Genomic DNA, 21,483 nt, shown 5'->3' with positions numbered 1-21,483 from the left:
GCTCGAAGTATGAATAAAAAGAAAATGCCAAAAGTTGTTTAATAGTTTTTATTTTACTGTCTAAAATTTTCAAAAGGATCGGTCTACTGGGCGAATTTCTACAGCGTTTTTTCCGTGATGCAATTTGATGTGACACACCCTTTAAGTACAAAGCCTTCAGGAAAAAATCAAGAATCAAGTTTGTAAAAAAACGCAAAAACACAACACCAAAGGTTCTTTTCAGAACCCCCAACATGTTCATAAAGAGTAAACAGTAAACTAATCCATTTTTCAGGTAGATAGGTAGATATTCACGTAGGAGAAGACAATAAAACAATATATTTAAAATATATATTTAGCAAAAGCTGTCCCCTTTGTATAGTCCTACGTCACTCCGGTTATGTCCCCGACATTACCCACCCATCTTTTTTGTTAATTTAAAGGTTTTTATTCCCCACGTAGAAACTTTGAAGTAGTGGCTAAGCTAGTGGCTCTATAAGGAGAAATAGGGAGTGAAATCGTGCTCATCGTGGTGAAACTCTCAGGTAACATGTGCTTGCTTTTGTTCCGTTATGATTTGTGCGCTGACTTTTCACGTGAGTGGAAACATATATCTATTCTGTCCAACAGCTGCAAATTCCCGACACACCGTATTCAGTTAGGGCCGCTCCAGACCCCACGGCGCTGCGATAAGGTGCCAGGAAACCATAGCCTGAAGAGCGCGAAGCGCTGGCAGGGAACAGTAACAGCAACGACGACGACCGGCCTAAGCAGAAGGAAACCCCGCTGATCCAAGCATCAGCAACGTCCACGGCAGCGGAAGAAACTCCGCTAAACAGAGCGACAGCGATATCGACGACAGCGGAAGAAGCTCCGCTAATCCAAACAGCAGAGAAAGTATATTGGACAGCGCACTCAAAAGGTCGTGAGTAACAAAACCAAAAACTATTCCATGCGCATGACGATATTTCAGCCGGTACGGTCGTGAAAGCATACAAGTAGCGATCGTAGCCGAGCGAGTTGGTCGACCGGTCCCCCATGTTAAGGGTACCCGGTTCGAATCCCAAGTTAACAACATATATGATCATATTCGAACAAACCAATTAAATTTCCACGTACGTAATGAATTTCATGAATCGAAACGAATATACAAAAATCCTAGGTCCCAGCGACGCTAATTTTTCCGCTGGTTGTGATTAAAAATATTGAATGAATAAGCACGCACACAAATAACAACCACCCACCCCAATAATACAAATGAATGAAAGTGTGTGGAGTGAGACGACGAATACTGTTGGGTGAAAGAGGAGAAAATAGATGGAAATGAGCACGGGACAAAAGCACGATTGATTAGGTGAAATTACTTGAGAGATGATGAATTAATAGAGAAGTTTAGAAAGGATTAAGAGCTAATCGAAGGATCACTACACTAGGGAAAGAGGGGAAAAATGGAGAAAAAGGGAAATGAAGATGATTGATAAAATAGGAAATAAAGAATTGTAAATATGAAAGGTTGAATTACTACCAAATATATACATTTTTGTTTTAGAAGCTGGAAATTTAGTTAAAGTTCTTTGTTGTTTTGTGGGAGATTTATAGTCCCTGGAACTGGTTTGTGATGGCATCACGATTTTCGAGCCTTGTTTCCCCCATTGGTCTTTTTGGAGATTTTTGTTGGTTCTGGTTTCCCAAACGTGAAGGGAAAACGTGCATTGCTTGAGATTTTACCTGTGATGATAACACAGGCAAACGTGGGATCTACTTTATCGATCTGAGGTCGATTGTTGCGAGCAACAATTACCCCAGCAATTATTGGTTTCCCAACGTGCCTGGGACGGTCAAACCTGGAACTTCTCTGTGTTTGGGGGTACAAAGATAAAACCTGCCCTTTGGCAGAGTCTCAAGCTGGGCACAGAAACCGTGGTGAACGGTCTCCTCCGGGAGTGGCGCTTAAGCCGTTCAATAAACATTCCCCCATTCCTTCAGACCCGACCGTCTCGGGTTACAAAGTATTGGCTCATGTACAAAAAGTGCGGCAATCGCTACATCGCTGGATTTCCGGATCCATTGGTAAAACGAGTCATCGGACTGAAATACGTTTCCACGAAAAATCAGATAGCTGACGCTTCTCCTTCTTCAAACTCCTTATTGAAACCAGAAGTGGAATTGCATCAAACTTCATGAGCCTTCAAAACCAAGATTAAGAGCCACGCATAATTTTCTGCATAATTGATGCTTGTTAACAACATGTTGTTTGTTACTTCCCCCATAAACAATATTTGACTTGTTCTGTCCAATTTTCCCAATATCCCAAATTTATCATTTGGAGCTTAAAAGGATACTAAAGTTTCAACGATCCGCCATTGATCCACCGATGCGATAATTGTTTCAAACCTGTTCTAAAACGAATCGATTGCTTTGAAATATATTGCATATATCTAATTGAAACTATAATAGAATGTTTCATCACATATTTGTAGAACGTAAAACGATCCACTCTTGTAGTGTAGGCTGTACAGACGGGGAAAGGCAGCCGTCGGTACAGAAGCAAGCCTCTCGTCACGTTGTGATGAACCGTTGCGCCGATTTCAGCATATTTCAGCATCAGTCGTCCTCTTACATCCGCAGACGACAACTTTAAAGTGTTTTGACTCTTGTCGCCATACACTCTATCTCCACCGACAAATACTATAGGATGATGGTTGCAATTATCTATATGTATGCCATTTGGCATCATCTCCTCCTTCGAATGCTTGTTTGTGAAGTGAACTGGCGTGTGTATGGGAGTCACTCTCTATTTCAGATGGGTACGATGGGTGCTATACGTGTTACTTTAGTTGTTGAAATATCCTGACACATTTTGCACTTCTCCACATCAAGGACCATCATCTAGCCCGGGTTCATTTGTCATCGCTCAGCTGTTTGATAAACAGAACATTTATGCGGATTCCTGTTTTTTTATATGTCTATATATTTTGAACTCATTTTCGGACATCACTCCAGAGACACGATATGATAGTGATGGTGTTTTTATTACTCGTATCTATCTGAGCAGTTGCATTTTTTATACTTCACGCGTATGTTGTACAACACCGTATGGAGTGGAATAAAGGGGACCTCGCAGGCAATCAAGTCCTCTCGAATCTATTAGTTTCAAGGGTGTTTACAGCGCAATGCTCTTACTGGGAAGTATTAGATTTTTTGAGGAAGAATTCATACCAGAGAGAACTTTAACGCACATCAAAGTATCGTTTACTCTTCATTCTTTATTATTTTCTTTATCAATGTTGGAGCTTGCGAAACTTGGAAAAAGTATATTCTCTATATACACTTGCTTTCTAACATATGTTGATTCATCAGAAAAAGATGCATTCCTCTAATTTCTGACAACCATCTCAGGTTAGGCTTCGTAAGTATATACACATCATCAACATCATATTCTTTCGTACTAATTGAGCTGAATTGAAATTCAAACAGATCGATCGAAATTGAGAGGATATTCTAGTGTAGACGCCCGTGTTTAGGGCGTTTTTTTCGAGCTCTGAACAAATAGAACATACAACAATTTTACTATCCATTATTTCAATATTTGTTTATCTATCTGGTTAACAATACAACAAGAACTGAGAGGGAAAAATATACAAAATTAGAATAGTTGCACGCTAGTGAAGTGAGGAAATTTATTTATTTACTTGGTCTCGAATTTTAAAAACTCCACAGACTGAATCTTAGTCTAAGTTCCTTGATCTATTTTTGAACACGTATTTAGACAAATTAAAATCAAAAACAGCACTTACATCATTGAACGATCTAACACAGTTATCAAAAGGATTGTTGTACCCATACATTGTTCTATGACGGCTAACTACAAATAAATCACTCTCACGAAGTTGACGAGAAGGTGCGTACAAGTTGATATTTTGCAGAAGAGAGGGGCAGTCTATGTTTCCAATGATGAGGTCGAATATAAACAGTCTCTGAAGGTTGCTGTGTCTATCGGCTAGAGTTTCAAGATGAATGAGTCTACAGCGACTTCGATAGTCCGGCAGATTTGTTGGATCATTCCACGGAAGTTGTCGAAGAGCATACCGTATGAAGCTGCGTTGAACCCTTTCCATCCGAATACTCTGTATTGCATGATAAGGTGACCATACGGGAGCAGCATACTCCATGATGCTGCGGACAATCGAACAGTATAGTGCCTTTAGAGCGTATGCATCGGTGAAGCCACTTGCATTGCGTCGGATAAATCCAAGAGCGGCAAAGGCCTTTGCGGTTGTCGCGCTTACATGTTCGTTGAACCGGAGTTTGCTATCAATCGTGAACCCTAGATCACGGATAGTTTCTACACGCTTAAAAAAAAGTTGTGTCAAAATCAGTAAAGATGTCGCTATGGAGCAATTCTACGCCAAATCAGCCGAAAAACATCAAATTTTGACTCCAATCTCTCTTCAATTTCATTGAAACTTGGTATATATAATGGAAGCTACCCAAAATCACAATTTTCATTATCATATGATCAATTCAATTCAATTAAAAAAATACGACTGATTTTTTGGACAGCGTATTAAAAATCATTGATCTTTTTCCAAATCATTTATTTGTAAGTCTCAATCGCTTAAGCTTTGCGGAGCCGTTAATTTGAAGATTTGTCTATACAAAATTTCAACTTAAATCTAAGTTTAATAGGTTTTGACCGATTACTCGCGGTTTACTCGAGGTTAGAGGGGCAACAATTTTTGTGGGACGGGTCAGGTTAGAGATATGAATATGAGTATCATTGTGCATAATGACCAGGGATAGCATCTGGTGTTCGACTAGCTGTCGAGGGTGGGCGACGGTGAGATGAGGGGACAAGACAAACAAACTAATAACGTAAAAAAATAAAAAAACAAAAACACAACATTCTTATACTAGACCGTTTCACAAATATTGTCTTCCTTGGACCTCAAGAGCATTCTTAAGAGCCGGTACTCTCTGGCTGCGTAATTATCCGTACATTGCCAAACTGCGTGATCGATGTCATCGTAACCGTTTCCACACCGACAGACATTGCTTTGAACAAGATTTATTCTGTGGAGATGCACATCTAGCGAGTAGTGGTTGGACATAACTACTCATTACACGAATAAAGTCACGAATTACGTCCAAACCTTTGAATCACGCTCTCGAAGAAGCATATCATTGATCTTTCTTTAAAAAAAATCGTAACTCAATATCCAGATTTCTGACTAAAATATGATGTTTAACACTAGGTTTACGAGACGCGTCATTTTGACGCATTTCGAATTTTATAGGGAAAGTTACAAAAACCGTTTGCATTTCTATGTTATCTGTTGTAATGACATTTATCCATTGATCAAGGTAGATATATATTGAAGTCTATTTTCTTCAAAAGTGTTGGAATATCGAAATTCTCTGTGTGATATACCTTTCTTTACGGATATGCGTCAATTTGACGCGAACGTTATGTGGACAAAGTTCTGAGTTATCAGACATCTCTAACTCAAATGAAGCAAGCGTTAAACAACTGTTACCGAAAAGCAACAATAGAAAGAATGAAAGGCAGAATGTCAATTAATGTCAGAGTGCGATTTGAGATTAACTTTTTTTAGATTTTCTAGATTTTAAAAATTTCAGTTGCTTAATGTATGTATCATAACAGTTTCAGATCCATGGATTGTACTTCGGCACTATTGCGAAACTGCCAAAAAAATCTCATGTGCTCGTACGAAGACAGAAGCCATTACTTTTGGAATATTTTTGTCGCACTCAATTGACATTATCTTGAAAGATCTTTCCGGCGCTTCGTTAATCAGTTTAAATACGGGCGGGAGTAATCACGGAAACATAAAGCTATTTTCAATCGTCGTACAGTACTTTGACTTATCGAATGGTGGCATTCAAGAGCGAATTCTGGATCTTCAAGAGGTAACCAATGAAAAGGCTAGTACGATTGCTAGAATTATTGGAAACTAGCTGACCGGGCGAACTTCGTCTCGACCCGATTTTTTTTTCATATGAATTCTTCCGAACTTAGCAACTTAGCAACACTTTTGACATTCTATTTTTTATGTATATAGATAGAAGGTATAACAGTGCGTTATTTCGCGTGAAAATTCATTTCCACCTTCGAACAAAGATCAACTTCGTTAGCGAAAACATCGAATTGTCTAACAACGCTTATCATGATATAATTTTCGAATATATGGGAATTAAATTTTCCGAATTTTTCGACCTTCCGTCAGAGTTTCCCTAAAATTTTCCGACTTTTCTCTCAACTATATTGATCTACGGGCCGAGATAACCCTCCTTTTTTATTCATACAGATGTGCTTAAAAAGCACAGTTCGCAAGTAAAATTGGTAGCTTTTAGCAGAGACAACACGAACACTAATTTTGGTGGTATAAACCGAAGAGGGAAGGAAAATATTTTTCAGTTGTTAAAACAAACATTCAGCCTTGCCAACCTTGTTGGTGTTGGATGCCCTACTCACGTCCTGCATAACGCTATCCACCATGGTCTCGATCAGATGGAGACCTTTGACATGGACTCATCGGCTTAGAAATTTTTGACTATTTTTCGATTTATACTGTAAGGACGGCAGAGTTGATAGAATTTTGCGATTTTTCAGACATCGAATATCGCAAGTTGTTGTAGCACACTAAAACACGCTGGCTTAGTTTCTTGACGGCAGTTAACCGAATACTGCAGATGTTCTCTGCATCAAAATCATGTTTTCTGTCGTAAAATCAGCCAACTAAGCTACTTAACAATTTTTTCAAATATGAATTAAGTGAGTGTTATCTGTTGTTACGCGCTCTCTTAGGTTGCAACACCGTAGTAGAGGTACTGCGAACAATTGATGAAATACGTTATTCTATAGCTGAAAGAACCAGTGTTAAATTTGTACATCTGGCTGTCAAAACGAAACTCGTCAAGATAAGGAAGGAAGGTGAAGAACGGAAATGTGCAGAATTGCAATGACTTTAGAAGTCTATAAAACAACACAAACTTACTTGGAGATATGAACAGAACCTTTAACTGAGTTCAGAGTTCTACATTATATAGATAGACCCACAAAACTCAATATTCAATTGTTTCCAGGTATTCCAGGGGCTGGACTTCTAAAATCCGACAATAAGCTATGAAAACATTGAGAAAACATATACCTCAAAAAAAGAAACATTCAAATCGACAACAACCTCATATTTGATCAGTTTGTTAACTTTAAGAGGTTTTTGAGCTCCAGCGATGATGTGTAATTCAGTTTGAATTGCAATGCAAAACTGTGTAAGTTTATTAACAGTAACGTCAATATTGCCGTATATTCAGAATTGTTGAAAATTGCTAAGTATTGTTTTCCGATTCCGGGACACAACACCCATTGCGAGCCATTTATTTTCTTTGATTGTATCTCAGTAGAGCGATGAGAGAAATCGTCTAGCAGTTGAAACCGTTAAACATCCAACAATTGTTAAGTTTAATTTGAAACAGTTTACATGCGCTGATTTTTATAAGTACCTACTAGTGCCTAATAATTCACAGTTGCTCGAAAAAATCGGATCGACCGAGATACTAAATAAATAGATATATTGACATATTTGTTTTTATTTTTTATATCTCAAAAAACGACAAAGGTTTGGTCATAATCGTAGCTGAGAAAAGTGTCCTGATTTTCAATTCCGACCAAATGGTATCCCTAGTTGTGTGTTGCGTAAAAATGGCGGGTGTTCGTAGAGATAGATATATAAAAAAAACGTCCGTAAACCTAGTGTTAACAAAGTTGTTGGGAAATCATTGAACATAAATAACATTTTAAATATATTCTGTTATAAAATCTTAATCAAAAATTGAATTTAATATTATATACTTTTATACCTCAAAACATCCCCCCGTCGGATTTTTTTTTGAAATCTCTTCTGATTCAACAAAGTCTGATGTATAACCGTGCAGTGGGAAAATCTCCAAAATTGAGATATGAATTTTTGAATATTTATGAAATTCCAATGCTTTGTGAAATTTCGACCATCAAAGAAAAGTAATATAAAAAAAATCTACATGCGATTCAACAAGAAAAACTGTATACGGAACCTAAGTCATAATGCTCAGCAGCAGTATGTATCTTCTAATATTAGGTTAGGGAAAAAGTTATCCATTATTTTCTCGATTGTTGGCTTTAGTGATCAATATCTCGCGTAATATCGATCATACAATTTCAAGTACAGGCTCGTTGTAAAGGCTACATTTCACACTAACAAAAAACAGCAAAATTCATTTCTAGTGAATTGAATGCATGTTGACAGCGAATGCCGAAATAGTGCTAGTCGAAGTGTAACGACTGAGAGGATCATTTTTCATCTTCGAAGATTGGGCCCTGCGAGGCGTGAAAACCACACAATAGGAGTAGCTCTCATCAAGTCATCAAGTGGTGAATACAGTTCTTGGGAAATTGTGTGCAACAGTATTCGTTAGTGAACTAAAACATGCGAAGACGATTTTCCGATATGATCGAAAATGTTGAGCTAAAACAAGACTGGAGCCTTAGTTGAATATATTTTATTCAGTCATCAAAATTATTCACTGCATCAAATCTATTCATTGGTACTTTGAAATCAAAGGATGCGATCGTAATGTTTTTGAAGGCTCGTGGAAACAGTGAACTACTCGCAAATTTTAATAAGGAAGATTGATATAAGGCTTACGCTTATTTAGCAGAAATTGTTGAGCATCTGATTTTGTGACAATTTTCAAGCCTTTGTGACAAGAATATAAATAGGAGCCGAAGGATCAATTCTGGAAATGTATCTTTTTGCATTTTAAATCGTAATTTATGATTTTATTAAGGGGGGACCCCTGCCTGGAAGGTCCAAAAATAATGAATTTTCGTGTTTTTTTCGGATGTTAGGAATAAAGTGAAGTGTTCGGATATTTTGGTTATTGGTTAAGGCATATTTGAAGATGTATTTTCCATTTTTTTGAGTGCACGAATGATGATTATTACGCTGTTGACAGCTGGATGCGTAGATGCTGTCTGAAAATCTTGTTGGTGGTATCGGTTCTGAAGCAGGGTTTCGCAGAACGAATTCCAATAAATGTTTTGAATCTTCAGGACAATAGCTAAAGCGCCACATACGAGTATTTGAAAATTAAAAAATTGCCAAAATGGCAGCCATTTTTTGAAAATGATTTATTTTTCATGAAAAATTTTTCTTTAGAAGCTTAGAAATCGAAAAATGTTTACATGTTGATTAAAAAAAATCAGTCGAATCTGTCGAGTAGTCCTGAAATATCGATACCACCAGTTGAAAAAATATAATTTCGAGAAAAACGCGTTTAAAAATTCGTACAGCAATACTATATTTCTAGAGGTGACTTCATACTTTTGGCTGTAATTCTCCAACAAAATCAAACATCGAAAAATCCTTTAATGACAACATTTGTGACAGGGGGTCTTCGTAGCCACTTGGTTACGCGTTCGCTTACTAAGCTATCGATCGTGAGTTCAAACTCAGGGCCCTCAATTGACCATTTTTGTGTTGTTATAGAATAACTACGTCCAAGCAACCATCATCCGCGATGGAGAACGATCCACGATCGAAATAAGATCGATTCATCCATACAACTGCTCTGCTCTGCAAGAAACATCGGGCTGCTGTTCTGTTCTATAAATAACCCAACAATGATCAATATCAACTGTCTCCGCTGTCCGGTCTGCTGAACAATGGAAGAACAGATAGAATACCCTTACGCCTAAATGGCTACTACAGTGTAATTAACATAATGTAATGGAACAGAAAAACCTAACGTCTAAATGGCTACTACTACTACTACTGTGTAATTTATTATAAAGCATAAGAAATAAATAAATGGGATAAAAAAAACATTTCTGAGGACATAAGCTTCCCAAAAATGCAAAAAATAAAAATTCCATTTTTACCAAACTTCTAGACCGGGGTCTCTCCTTGAGGCAATATTCTAGTCTAGACTGTTTCTAGAAATTTGAAATAATTTTTTTTTTTCATATTTCTGATGTTTAGGCATTCAAGAATATACCCTAAAAAGGACTTTTCGAAAATCCCATTATTTATCGAGTCAGAGCCATTTTAGTGAAGCGGTATCTCTAATTTAGTACGGCCATAACAATTAACTTCAAACGCGTTTTTCTCGAAACTAGTTTTTTCAAACTGGCGTACATTATATATCAAGATGTACCGAATCGATTTATGTCGAATTTTTATGAATACAATCTGTATGCATCTCTCTATCGCACAAACCAACCAAACCAAACCAAAATCATATTTTTTTAGTTTTACTATCTTTTAAAAATCGAGCAACGTTAAACAATACGTTTTAAACAGAATTTTTATCTTCAAACGGTCGTCATTTTCTCAAAAAAAAACATGTCTTCGACTTGTCCCAGGCTCATGCGATAGCGGCATCTTTACAGTTTCAAAATCTGTTCGATTCTTTGTTTCAGATAACCAAAAGGGCTGGAATCATGTACGGCACGACATTTTTTTGAATCCCCTCACTTCATAGGATTTTAACTATCCTAATGATTAATATTTTTGCTCCGCACAATTTTCGTTTTATTGTTGAAAGATTGATAAACAAATAATGATATTAGGCTGTCAAAAAAGTCCTGCGGTATTTCCGCGAGGTGTCGTTGTAAGCGCGTAGTTCTAGTTGTATTCATTGTATCGAGTCATACTATAGCTTGTTGGAAAGCTATTTTTGCGCGCTATAATATAGTCCTTGACAGTGTTTTGTTTGATTAAGTCGTTTGTGAGTTACAGTATCGCAAATATGGAGCAAAATAAAGAGAAAATCCGACATATTTTACAGTACTACTATGACAAAGGAAAAAATGCATCTCAAGCTGCCAATAAAATTTGTGCAGTTTATGGACCCGATACAGTTTCCATTTCCACTGCACAACGATGGTTTCAACGTTTTCGTTCTGGTGTAGAGGTCGTCGAAGATGCGCCACGCTCCGGAAGGCCTGTCGTCGAAAATTGCGACAAAATCGCTGAATTAGCCGAGAAAGACCGGCATAGTAGCAGCCGTAGCATCGACCAAGAGCTGAGGATAAGTCATCAAACCGTTATTAACCATTTGAAGAAGCTTGGATTCACAAAGAAGCTGTATGGGTATCGATGTACGATGTATGGGTGCCACACACGTTGACGCAAAAAAAAACGCAACGCAACAAAATCGACCCGTTTCTGAAGCGGATGGAGACTGGCGATGAAAAGTGGGTCATTTACGACAACGTGAAGCGCAAACGGTCGTGGTCGAAGCCCGCTGAAGCGGCTCAGACGGTGGCCAAGCTCTCATTAACGGCCAGGAAGGTTCTGCTGTGTGTTTGGTGGGATTGTCAAGGAATAATCTATTATGAGCTGCTTCCCTATGGCCAAACGCTCAATTCGGACCTGTACTGCCAACAACTGGACCGCTTGAAGGTAGCACTCATGAAGAAGAGGCCATCTTTGATTAACAGAGGCCGCATTGTCTTCCATCAGGACAACGCCAGGCCACACACTTCTTTGGTGACGCGCCAGAAGCTCCGGGAGCTCGGATGGGAGGTTCTTTTGCATCCGCCGTATAGTCCGGACCTTGCACCAAGTGACTACCACCTGTCCATGGCGAACGAGCTAGGTAGTCAGAAGTTAGCCACAAAAGAGGCCTGTGAAAATTGGCTATCCGAATTTTTTGCCAATAAGGAAGCGAGCTTCTATAACAGGGGTATTATGAAGTTGGCATCTCGTTGGGAACAAGTCATCGAACAAAACGGCGCATATTTGACTTAAAACAGATGATTGTAACTAACTTTATGAACAAATGAAAATTCAAAAAAAATACCGCAGGACTTTTTTGATAGCCTAATATAATGAATAGTTAAACTATTCTTTGATTCGATGAACAAGTTAGGACGAGGTAGAAATATAAACCATTCCCCGTTTTTATGTGAAGTAGGATTATTTTACACTCAATCTAAAGGTTCTTGAATGGTATTTCTATTACATAAATGTACATTCTATCAAGTTTGTCGAAAATTGATCATTTGAAAAACTTAGTCATTTTTTTTGTCGCTGATTAGCACAATTATTCATTATGCAGGTGCGATTTTAACCGCGATTTAACTTTTTACCTATAGCTTATAGAGCTCGTTTTTTTATCACATGGTGATCATAATGAATTAAATTCTGGCCGAAAACTGTATGAATATAATAGAAAAATTTCATTCATTTTTAAATAATCGATTCAGGAAGATGCGTCTGGAAATACATACATTGCAGATAATTGAAAAACTATTTTAGAGACGATAAAATAATGTTGATTGAATGAGTAAATGAATGAACTAATAAAAATCGAAATGATTTAGTTCAACATTTTGCATTGCACATAGCACATGACTTTCGAGTGCAGTATCAATTCTCGTTGAATTCAATGCCATGAGATCATATCACTGATATTATGGAGACACACAGTGTTTCAACTTAGTGAACGACAATGTTTCTCCACGTTGCTCTGATTAGTAACTTTCAATTTAACGGTTTGTTAATTATTTGTCTCATCTTAATTAGTGGGTAATCACAGAGTGCCACCACTTTTCAAAAAATTGTCTACAGTCTAGTATACTTTCGCCGTGCTTAGGTCATGTGTAATTAGAACGAGTTTTTTTCGAATGCTCCACATTTTACATTGCACATTGCTAGTGGCAAGTGGTGGCCCATTTTAATCACCCACAAAATAGGACGAGACAGACAGTTGAAGGAAAATATCAAACTGAAATTCACTATTCATATTTTCGGTGAATTTATTCACCTGAAGTAGAACTGCTTCCATCTTTAGTGATTTCTCACCAGTGATTACATCTATTTTCGCACGAATAAATCCATCTATAGCTATAGATCTCCCTAATGTAAACGTGTCATTACACTCGAAAGTCACTCTTCACACCAAATATACTGAGCAATCGCACGTAATATTCAGAATACCATTTTGTTGCAGGCTAAACAAATTCTCTCGTTTCCTGTACCACAACAAGCGGAGTCAATTGCCTGAATCTTCATTCAATCCTTTTTCATTCATGGTGAATGAATACATAGGACATAGGATCCTGAAAGGAACATTGCATTTTATTATTACAATTATCCGTTCATGTCAAAGTAGAAAACACATTAACTGTTAATTACCAGCAGATAAAAAAAAAAGATTTTTATTTTTATCTATAACCGTTATTCTCATGTAAACCGGACACCACGGGTAATTTCCAGAATGCCTCTTTAATTCTGTTGACGATATGATGTTTTTTCTCTTGTATGAACAATGTAAATGTCCCCAACTAGAGCAGAAACGAAGAAATAGCTTGGCTAGTTTTAAATTTAAGGCACGTTTGAGTTAATGAGTTTCAGCTGAGTGAATAATTGTTTTCTCATATTCAAGTCACACCATAACAATGCAGACATTCATGGAAGTGAATTACTGACTTTAGCTCTGAACAGCACAAGTCAATTACGAGTCAGACAAGTTAATAGTATGCAATCATTTGCGCCGAATAATGTACGGGATATCGACGGGATTATCAGGTTCGTGTTCTATCATTAAGCCCTCTCGATCAAATCACGATACATAATGTTCATAATTATACCGACTGATATTTTTCCCCTTTCATCCTGGCGTTTGTTAGCACCACGAATAAACAGACCATTCGCCGGAAGAACGAGATATCAACAAGTGTATCTTACGAATCAACCAACAGTATCAGAAAAATGTCTTGTGGATATTCAATTATAACTGCCACCTCGATACTATTTCTGGTGGTTTGTAATTCAATACTCTCTCGCAATACACACACCACATACCAGTTGCAACGACTGTCGGCTACTGAACCAGATGGGAGATGTATCACAATTGTACGCTGAAAAATACACGCACACTTTACGGTCACTTTTAGTGGCTTCACCCCGGGCAACGGAGGTTTAAACTTCTTTCTACCGCCAGGAAGATTCGCACACGTGTGTTTTCACTTTCTCTACTGCGTGGATAACTTCTTCTGCAACCGGAAACTTCACTACTGTTATCAGAGACACTGTGGTGACGAGTTTATATAGAAACAACGCGGGAAGAAAACCGCGCAAGTCTCAGGGGAATCGGGGAAAAGCGAACCGTGATCCGACAGCCGGCGTTTGTTTGAGCGGAAATTTATTGCCTCACGGTTAGTGCCAACATGTGGGGGAGGCTGGAAAAAACATGAATAAACGAGAGACAGCTGACAAACTTTACTCGAAATCAGCTAATTTCTCTCTTTCTTGTATGTAGATTTAATTTTCAGCGATTAAGATTTTATTTCTACAGCTTACGGTCCGTTTTCAGATAATTTTAAAAACCGCAAGCTCAATCACTTTTCCGAACTATAGTCATGTTTCAACCACACATCACTGGCAATCCTTTGCGTTGAACCTAGCATCGTTTTTATTGTGCAATTGAGGAATGGTATTCAACATGCTGAGTGCTTTGAATACACAACATATTTAGCTTTATTCGTTAATTGTTCTCAAGTCATCATTTACAGCCAATTTAATTATCCTAATAGTTACAACATCAGCACTTTGGGGGAAACAAAAGTTGGTGGAACGGTTGAATACGATATTATCTCGAGCTCGATGCTTGATTTAGCCGATACTTGTTCCGGTGATTGAAAAAAATTACAATTGCAGTTGAATTATTAATACAAGTGCTAAACATTGGAAAACTTACAGCTTAGAAAACGGCTAACTGTTGTAATTCTTTTTAGTGATTAGTGTGATTTGAGACAAACTTCAAACCAACGCACTTAATGAGGATGATAGCACTGAAGGAGAAATAGTGCAGCGATTTCATAATTTGCATATCTCTCGGATGTAATTTGTCACGCAAATGAGTGTTGCTTGTTAGAGAGGACTGTTTGTTTCAGGTGAGTTTCAGATGCGGTTGCATTTGTACGTTCGCGTTCTAGGTATTCCCCAGAGGCCCTAGTTCGAAGCTTTATACTTTTTTCTTCATTTGTATTCGAATGATTTGGTTCGAAGAAAGTTATGCAGGGCATCGTAATGTTAGAGAATCCCATTATATTAGGTGGACAAAAATGTGTTGGCCGTTTCATACTATTAGCAGCAAATAAAAGTTTATTGATCTTTTCAACAAATATTATCAAGCTAAACATGGACAGAATTTAAGTTACAGATGAGCAAAACGGTTCATTCCAGCGGCTCAGAGCCAAGCGTTCAATGAAACGAAGTCACTCATTCGAGTGACTTAATGGCTCTTTTTAAGAAGCGTTTTATTCTGATATGCAAAGAACGGAAGACTTAAAAAAAGTTTAAAACAATAATTAGTGAGTAAGATAGCATAAATATTACTATATTCATGGCTTTCTCTAATGCTTTTCCATCAAAATAATCTTCATTCCATATCTACTCCGTCTACTCCGTCTTTCATTGCAAACTTGTCATGCTTTCGAGAAAATTCGCTCTTATGATACAGAAGTCGCCGGAATACACAGTCTGTCCAGAACGATTTCGTGGAGCCGAGGATAGACAGATATTCTTTCTTCCTATCAAAGCAAAGAGTCACTTATTCTCTGCAAAGCTTCGAAATTAATTCTACCACACTACCAATCTAATCCACTTATTCCCCACACAAATACAATGTGTGGTGTATGATACAATATCAAAAAACATAATTTTTCAAACATAAATATTGTAAAGGAAAATTTAGAATGGGAAATATATTGGGTGTTCAATAAGCTCGAATGTGCATTTTGTGTATTGGTATTCGTGTCAGCTTAAACCTCATGTATAGGTCAACCGACGCGCACGGTGCCGATCTGCTGTCATTTATTGTTTGTTCACCGTGCTTGATAAAGAATTACCGCGATGTCGTAGTAAAGTTGTTTGTGAGATGTGAGGGACCCGACGACATATTCCGGTGGTTGAAATCCCACGCGGTTAAGCGGAATTTCATCTATACCACCATCCGTCGGTAGCCATCAAGGTTGTGAGGGAGCGGGTTCGTCCGCTCGATCCAGAAGACTGCATCTGACCTGAATGTGTCGATCAGAACTGCCCACAGCATCATGAAGAACGACCTGGGATACAAGTCGTACAAGAAACGCAAGGCTCACGAGGTAACGAAGGCTACAACGAAGAAGAGGCTGGACAGGTCCAAACTGATACGTTCGCGGCACGAAGGTCAGGAGTTCGTGTTTTCTGATGAGAAACTCTTTGTCTTGCGACAGCCGCCCAATGTCCAAATGATCGGCTGTGGGCACCGACGCCAGCATCTCCCCGTCCCACAGCGTTTATCTACAGTCCACGGCTCCAGAGCACCGCATCAGTGATGGTTTGGAGGCCGTATCCAGGCGTGGGAAGCTCCCACTGGTGTTTATTGAGAAAAACGTGAAAATGAACACCGCGCACTATGAGACCGAGGATCTGGAGAATGTTGTGGCCTCGGCACTTCGGGACGTATACGGGAAGGATCATTATGCATCTCTGGGACGAGATGCCGATGGACCAGTTGCGTGCCTCGTGCGATTCTTTCGTCATTCATCCCAAAGGGAGGATGTTTCCTGCTAATATGTCTGGAAGGTTCACAATTAACATTGCCTCAAAAAAAAATACGCAGAAAAGAATATCTTGCATTTTAATTTTTTAGCACATTTTCAACGTGTATACAAACTTATTTAGCACCCTGTAAGTGACAATAAAGAGTAATTTTTCTGAAGCCGATCTAAGTAAAATAACCTTTTTTAAAAAATCGTTTGTAATTTAAAGATAATTCTCTTTTCCGGGAATTTTCGGAACTGAGTTTTTCCAAAAAACGTGAATTGTGTGAAGGGTTTAAACACAATTAAGTACAAATGAGTCATTCAAATATGAGACAAAAAGTTTTTTTGTGATGGATTTTTTTTTAATTGACAATAGTTTGCTTTGCTATAAAAACATACGGTTGCAGCAGTTCTTTTCGCACGGACAAAAGCGGAACTACTCTTCGTCGACGGAGGGTGTTTGACCTACCCGTGAGGTACAGAAACTACACCCAGCATGAACCGTCAACAAGATTTATGCGTCAGTTCAACATGCTGCAGGATGTTGTTTCTGTGAATATGAAATTCGAAGGAGATTAAGATTATATTTAAGAGACCAACTAAATGTATAAGTTTTAAATGTGTATTTTCTGTTTTCATGTATAATTTGAAGGAGGGTAACGGGCTTACAGCCTATAGTTCAAATAAACAATCAAACAATCAAAAACCAGTTGTATCTCGGGATTGGTCAAAGGTACAGAAAATGTGTTTATATCAAAATATAGATAATTTATTATTCTTTCAGAAAAAATATTGTACTAATTATTCCCTTTCAGTTTTGATAAATTTTTGTACTTTTCTTCGGATACCCTACATCAAAGATTGGACTCTCTGTTGGTCAATCTCAGCGGTTGGTCACTTTATTCCACGATCTCTTCGGTCACTTTGGTACCAACTCCGTTTTTCGATTGGGCGGAATTGGGTGAACTGAAGTCTTTTTCAATGACATCGATCCCATTATCACGGTACCACTTAAGCACCCCTCGACTGAAGTGGCAGCTCATCTGGGCAAAACTTCACCGGACGCTTCTGCAGGCACATTCCCCAATACATTTTCGAGTCCATTGTCTTTTTTTTTTTTTTATAAATCGTTTATTTTTACAGGCTCAGTTACATTAGTTTAAAGGAGCCGAATTCTTAAATGTATTTTTAAAACTATACATATACAATTTTCCTAACACTACGGTTAGTAAGGTGGAAAACCGATTACTCGCGGTTTACTCGAGTTTAGAAGGGTGACATATTCTTTCAGGAAGGGGATGGGATATAAGGGAATTGTTACAATGTTGATGATCACACTCAATTCTTAAATCTATTCGTACATCTATTGTATATTTACATTTCAACTTATTTTATTGTTTATACCAAGGGGGGCAAACGCTCGCAATGGATGAAAAGAAGGGTATGAAGACATAGGGACAATCACACACGAAGATCGATAGTTTTAAGGAAAACATATATTTGGGTCATGTAATCAAGGTCTAACCGAGCCAACACATCTCTCACCGGCACATTGGGCTGTCTTCCTCGGGCCCGAAGGGAGTTTTCTAAATTCGATCTGGCGACAAGATACACCTCGCACGACCAAACAACATGCTCGATGTCGTGATAACCTTGACCACAGACGCAGAGATTTTTGCTGGCAAGATTGAAACGAAAGAGTAGCGCATCTAACGAACAGTGATTGGACATGAGTCGGGAGAAGGTGCGAATAAAGTCCCGACTCAAGTCCAGACTTTTGAACCACGGTTTGAGGCTAACCTTAGGGATAATCGAGTGAAACCACCGGCCCAATTCATCTTCATTCCACTTTCGTTGCCAGTTAGCGATGGTATTTTTACGGACTAAAGAATAAAATTCATTGAAGGCGATTTGACGCTGATAAATATCGCCTTCAATTGCACCTACCTTTGCTAATGAGTCAGCCCTCTCATTACACGGAATGGAGCAATGTGAAGGGACCCAGATAAAGGTAATGACATAACAGCGTCTGGATAAAGCACTCAAAATTTCTCTCAAGGAAGTACGGCGAGTGCTTTTCCGGCCTCACTGAACGGATAGCTTCGACAGAGCTAAGACTATCCGTTACAATGTAATAGTGTTCAACAGGTCGTGAGGCGACGCTGTCCAACGCCCAATGAATTGCTGCCAATTCAGCAATATACACTGAGCAAGGATTCTGAAGACTGTGTGAGGTGCTAACCATGGTGGACCCATCAGTAAAGTACATATTATCACAATTGATACCCCCATACTTTTCATCGAAGATCGTTGGAGCGATCCTCGATCGTTGGTAATCTGTATATCATGGACAGATCATCAAGCTAAAGAAACAAACACGGTTGGGAATATACGAAGAAGGATCAACCTGCATGGAGATGAATTCATTATATGAACTCATGAATCCGGAGTGAAAATTTAACTCGATCAGCTGCTCAAAATTTCCGATCACCAATGGGTTCATGACCTTACACCGGATGAAGAACCGAAGAGATAATAAATTGAAGCGATCTTTTAGTGGGAGTAGGCCTGCCAAAACCTCGAGACTCATGGTATGCGTTGAGGGCATACATCCCAACGCGATACGGAGACAAAGATACTTAATTCGCTCGAGTTTAATGAGGTGTGTTTTGGCAGATGATTGAAAACAGAAACTGCCATACTCCATCACTGAGAGAATAGTTGTTCGATACAACATTTAAGATCTTCGGGATGGGCTCCCCACCAGGTGCCGGTAATTGTACGGAGAAAGTTTATTCTTTGTTGACATTTTTTACTCAGATACCTAATATGGACCCCCCTAGTACATTTGGAGTCGAACCAGACCCCAAGATACTTGAATGACATAGCATGAGTGATCGGTTTACCCAAAAGTTGAAGCTTTGGTTTTGCTGGTCTATGCTTCCAAGAAAAAACCACCATCTCTGTTTTCTCCGTGGAGAATTCGATCCCTAGCCCAATGACCCAGGTTGAAAAATTGTTCAAACTATCTTCTAAGGGTCTTTGCAGGTCGGATTCGTTTGATCCTACGACAGACACCACTCCATCATCTGCAAGTTGTCTTAGGCTGCAATTTTGTGTAAGACAATTGTCGATGTCGCTTACATAGAAGTTGTACAAAAGGGGGCTTAAGTCCATTGTCTTGTTTGTGACGAAAACTTTGGTTTTCTGTCCACAGCTGCAATATCCTTCCCAAATCAAGAACTTCCTAAAAAATTTATCAGCAAAAACGAACTTAAATTTGCTGGGAACGTCACCTCTAGCAATGCCCTTCTAGAATTTCAAACCTGGGGACTGTCTAAAATCCATCTTCACGTATATTTCGTGAACAATCAGCACGTTTCCTTCATACTTCGTCAAAACCTTGTTGTACAACTTTCGAGCGTGTCTTTTGGCCACCAGATTTTGCTTCAGCGTCCTGTTTGTTTGCTTGAAGGCACAGGAATTACGATAACCTTGTCCCATATAGACTCTCCGGATATGGACTTTGGTTAGAGTTCTGTTTGTGGCGATGTCGTAGTCCGAGAGTTTGCGTTGATTATCTCAATACCTTCATCCTCAGCTTCCGATTGTATGTTCCACTAAGACGCGTCTCCTGATCAGAACAACACATGCACGTTCACGAAAACGTTTTAGTATATCATGCACTGTCGAATTAGCCAAAGATTTCGTAATTTGAGTACCTGACCACACCGGATTTTTAACGCGGTTTTCAAAATCAAATGTCTTCTCCCGGCATCCATCCTGCACAACTTTTTCAAAACAAAACGGATCAACGTGAAAATTTAACCGTCGAAAGATAGAGGGTTTCCAAACAATTTGCTGTCAAAATATTTGAGATACGCCTACTACGACCGCTGGTATAAAATAAAGTATAATTGGAATTGTATAAGAGTTGGTTGAATGAAAGTCAGAAATACGTGTTTCGAATAATTAAATAACATGATGTGAAAATTTTCATTCAAATTTCAAAATTTAAGAACCGGCTTCGTGTCTTCTAATCTGATAGAGATTACACTAACGAGTTCGGGACCCAAGTTATGGCCCTAATTTGAAGTCACCACTAGACGTCGACACCATGCCACTGTCATCACGAATTACCAATTTACCACCATCTGATATATCGTGATGTCGATAATGAACTCTTACAACAGAGTGATAGTGAGATAGGCGGTGACGGAAGGTAGAGTGAAGTAGCGATAATGGTGCCATACACCTGGTTCAAGCTATATCGCAGAGCATGTAATGCAAAAATGCAAATTTGAATGAAAGCCCTGGCTATGGGCAGAATGCACAACACAAAGATAGATTATTTTTATGGGGTTTCCAATGCTCTAATTGAAATTCGGGAACCTATACCCAGGCCACCTTTGTTGAACCCGTAAAATTGACATGAAACTCTCAATACCTATTCCGAAAATACTTTTTACACATTGAAAATGTGTACGTTATATCGAGGTAAAAATTACGTTATATTGAGTGACTTTATATCGAGGGTACGTTATATCGAAATTCCCCTGTACTTATTTAATTTATATTTACATTCACTCACTACAAATACGACATTTATATTAAACGTAGATTAATACTTGCAAACCTCGGATCACGAGTTTTTGATTATACTTTTGAAGGGTTTTTCAATAAGAGCGCTACAAAAGTTTTTTTTAAATAAAGCAAAAACGGTTTTTGATATCAATGAAATTCTTTATTCATATGAAAGTACATTTGATGCCATTATGTATGGAACTCGATTTCCTTTGCATGACCACCACGGGCACGCTTGCAGAAGTCCAGATGCAAAACCCAATTTTTGACGGTTTTCAATCATAAATCGGACGATACTGCTGCAATTTCACGTTCGATATTCG

General features: G+C 38.5%; 1 protein-coding gene across 1 annotated transcript in view; it reads right to left on the bottom strand.

The window, feature by feature from the left end:
- Positions 1-14,089, bottom strand: part of LOC129761852 (prothoracicostatic peptide) — an 86,734-nt gene extending 72,645 nt beyond the window's left edge. The window contains exon 1 of the mRNA XM_055759658.1: positions 13,851-14,089. The gene's annotated coding sequence lies outside the window, so the exon portion shown is untranslated. The remainder of the gene's footprint in view (positions 1-13,850) is intronic.
- Positions 14,090-21,483: the final 7,394 nt, after the last annotated feature.

The sequence above is a fragment of the Toxorhynchites rutilus genome, chromosome 1 (assembly GCF_029784135.1).
Source record: "Toxorhynchites rutilus septentrionalis strain SRP chromosome 1, ASM2978413v1, whole genome shotgun sequence".
Classification (NCBI taxonomy): Eukaryota; Metazoa; Arthropoda; class Insecta; order Diptera; family Culicidae; genus Toxorhynchites; species Toxorhynchites rutilus.
The sequence above is the reverse complement of the archived record's forward strand: the minus strand, read 5'-3'. Positions and strand labels throughout refer to the sequence as shown.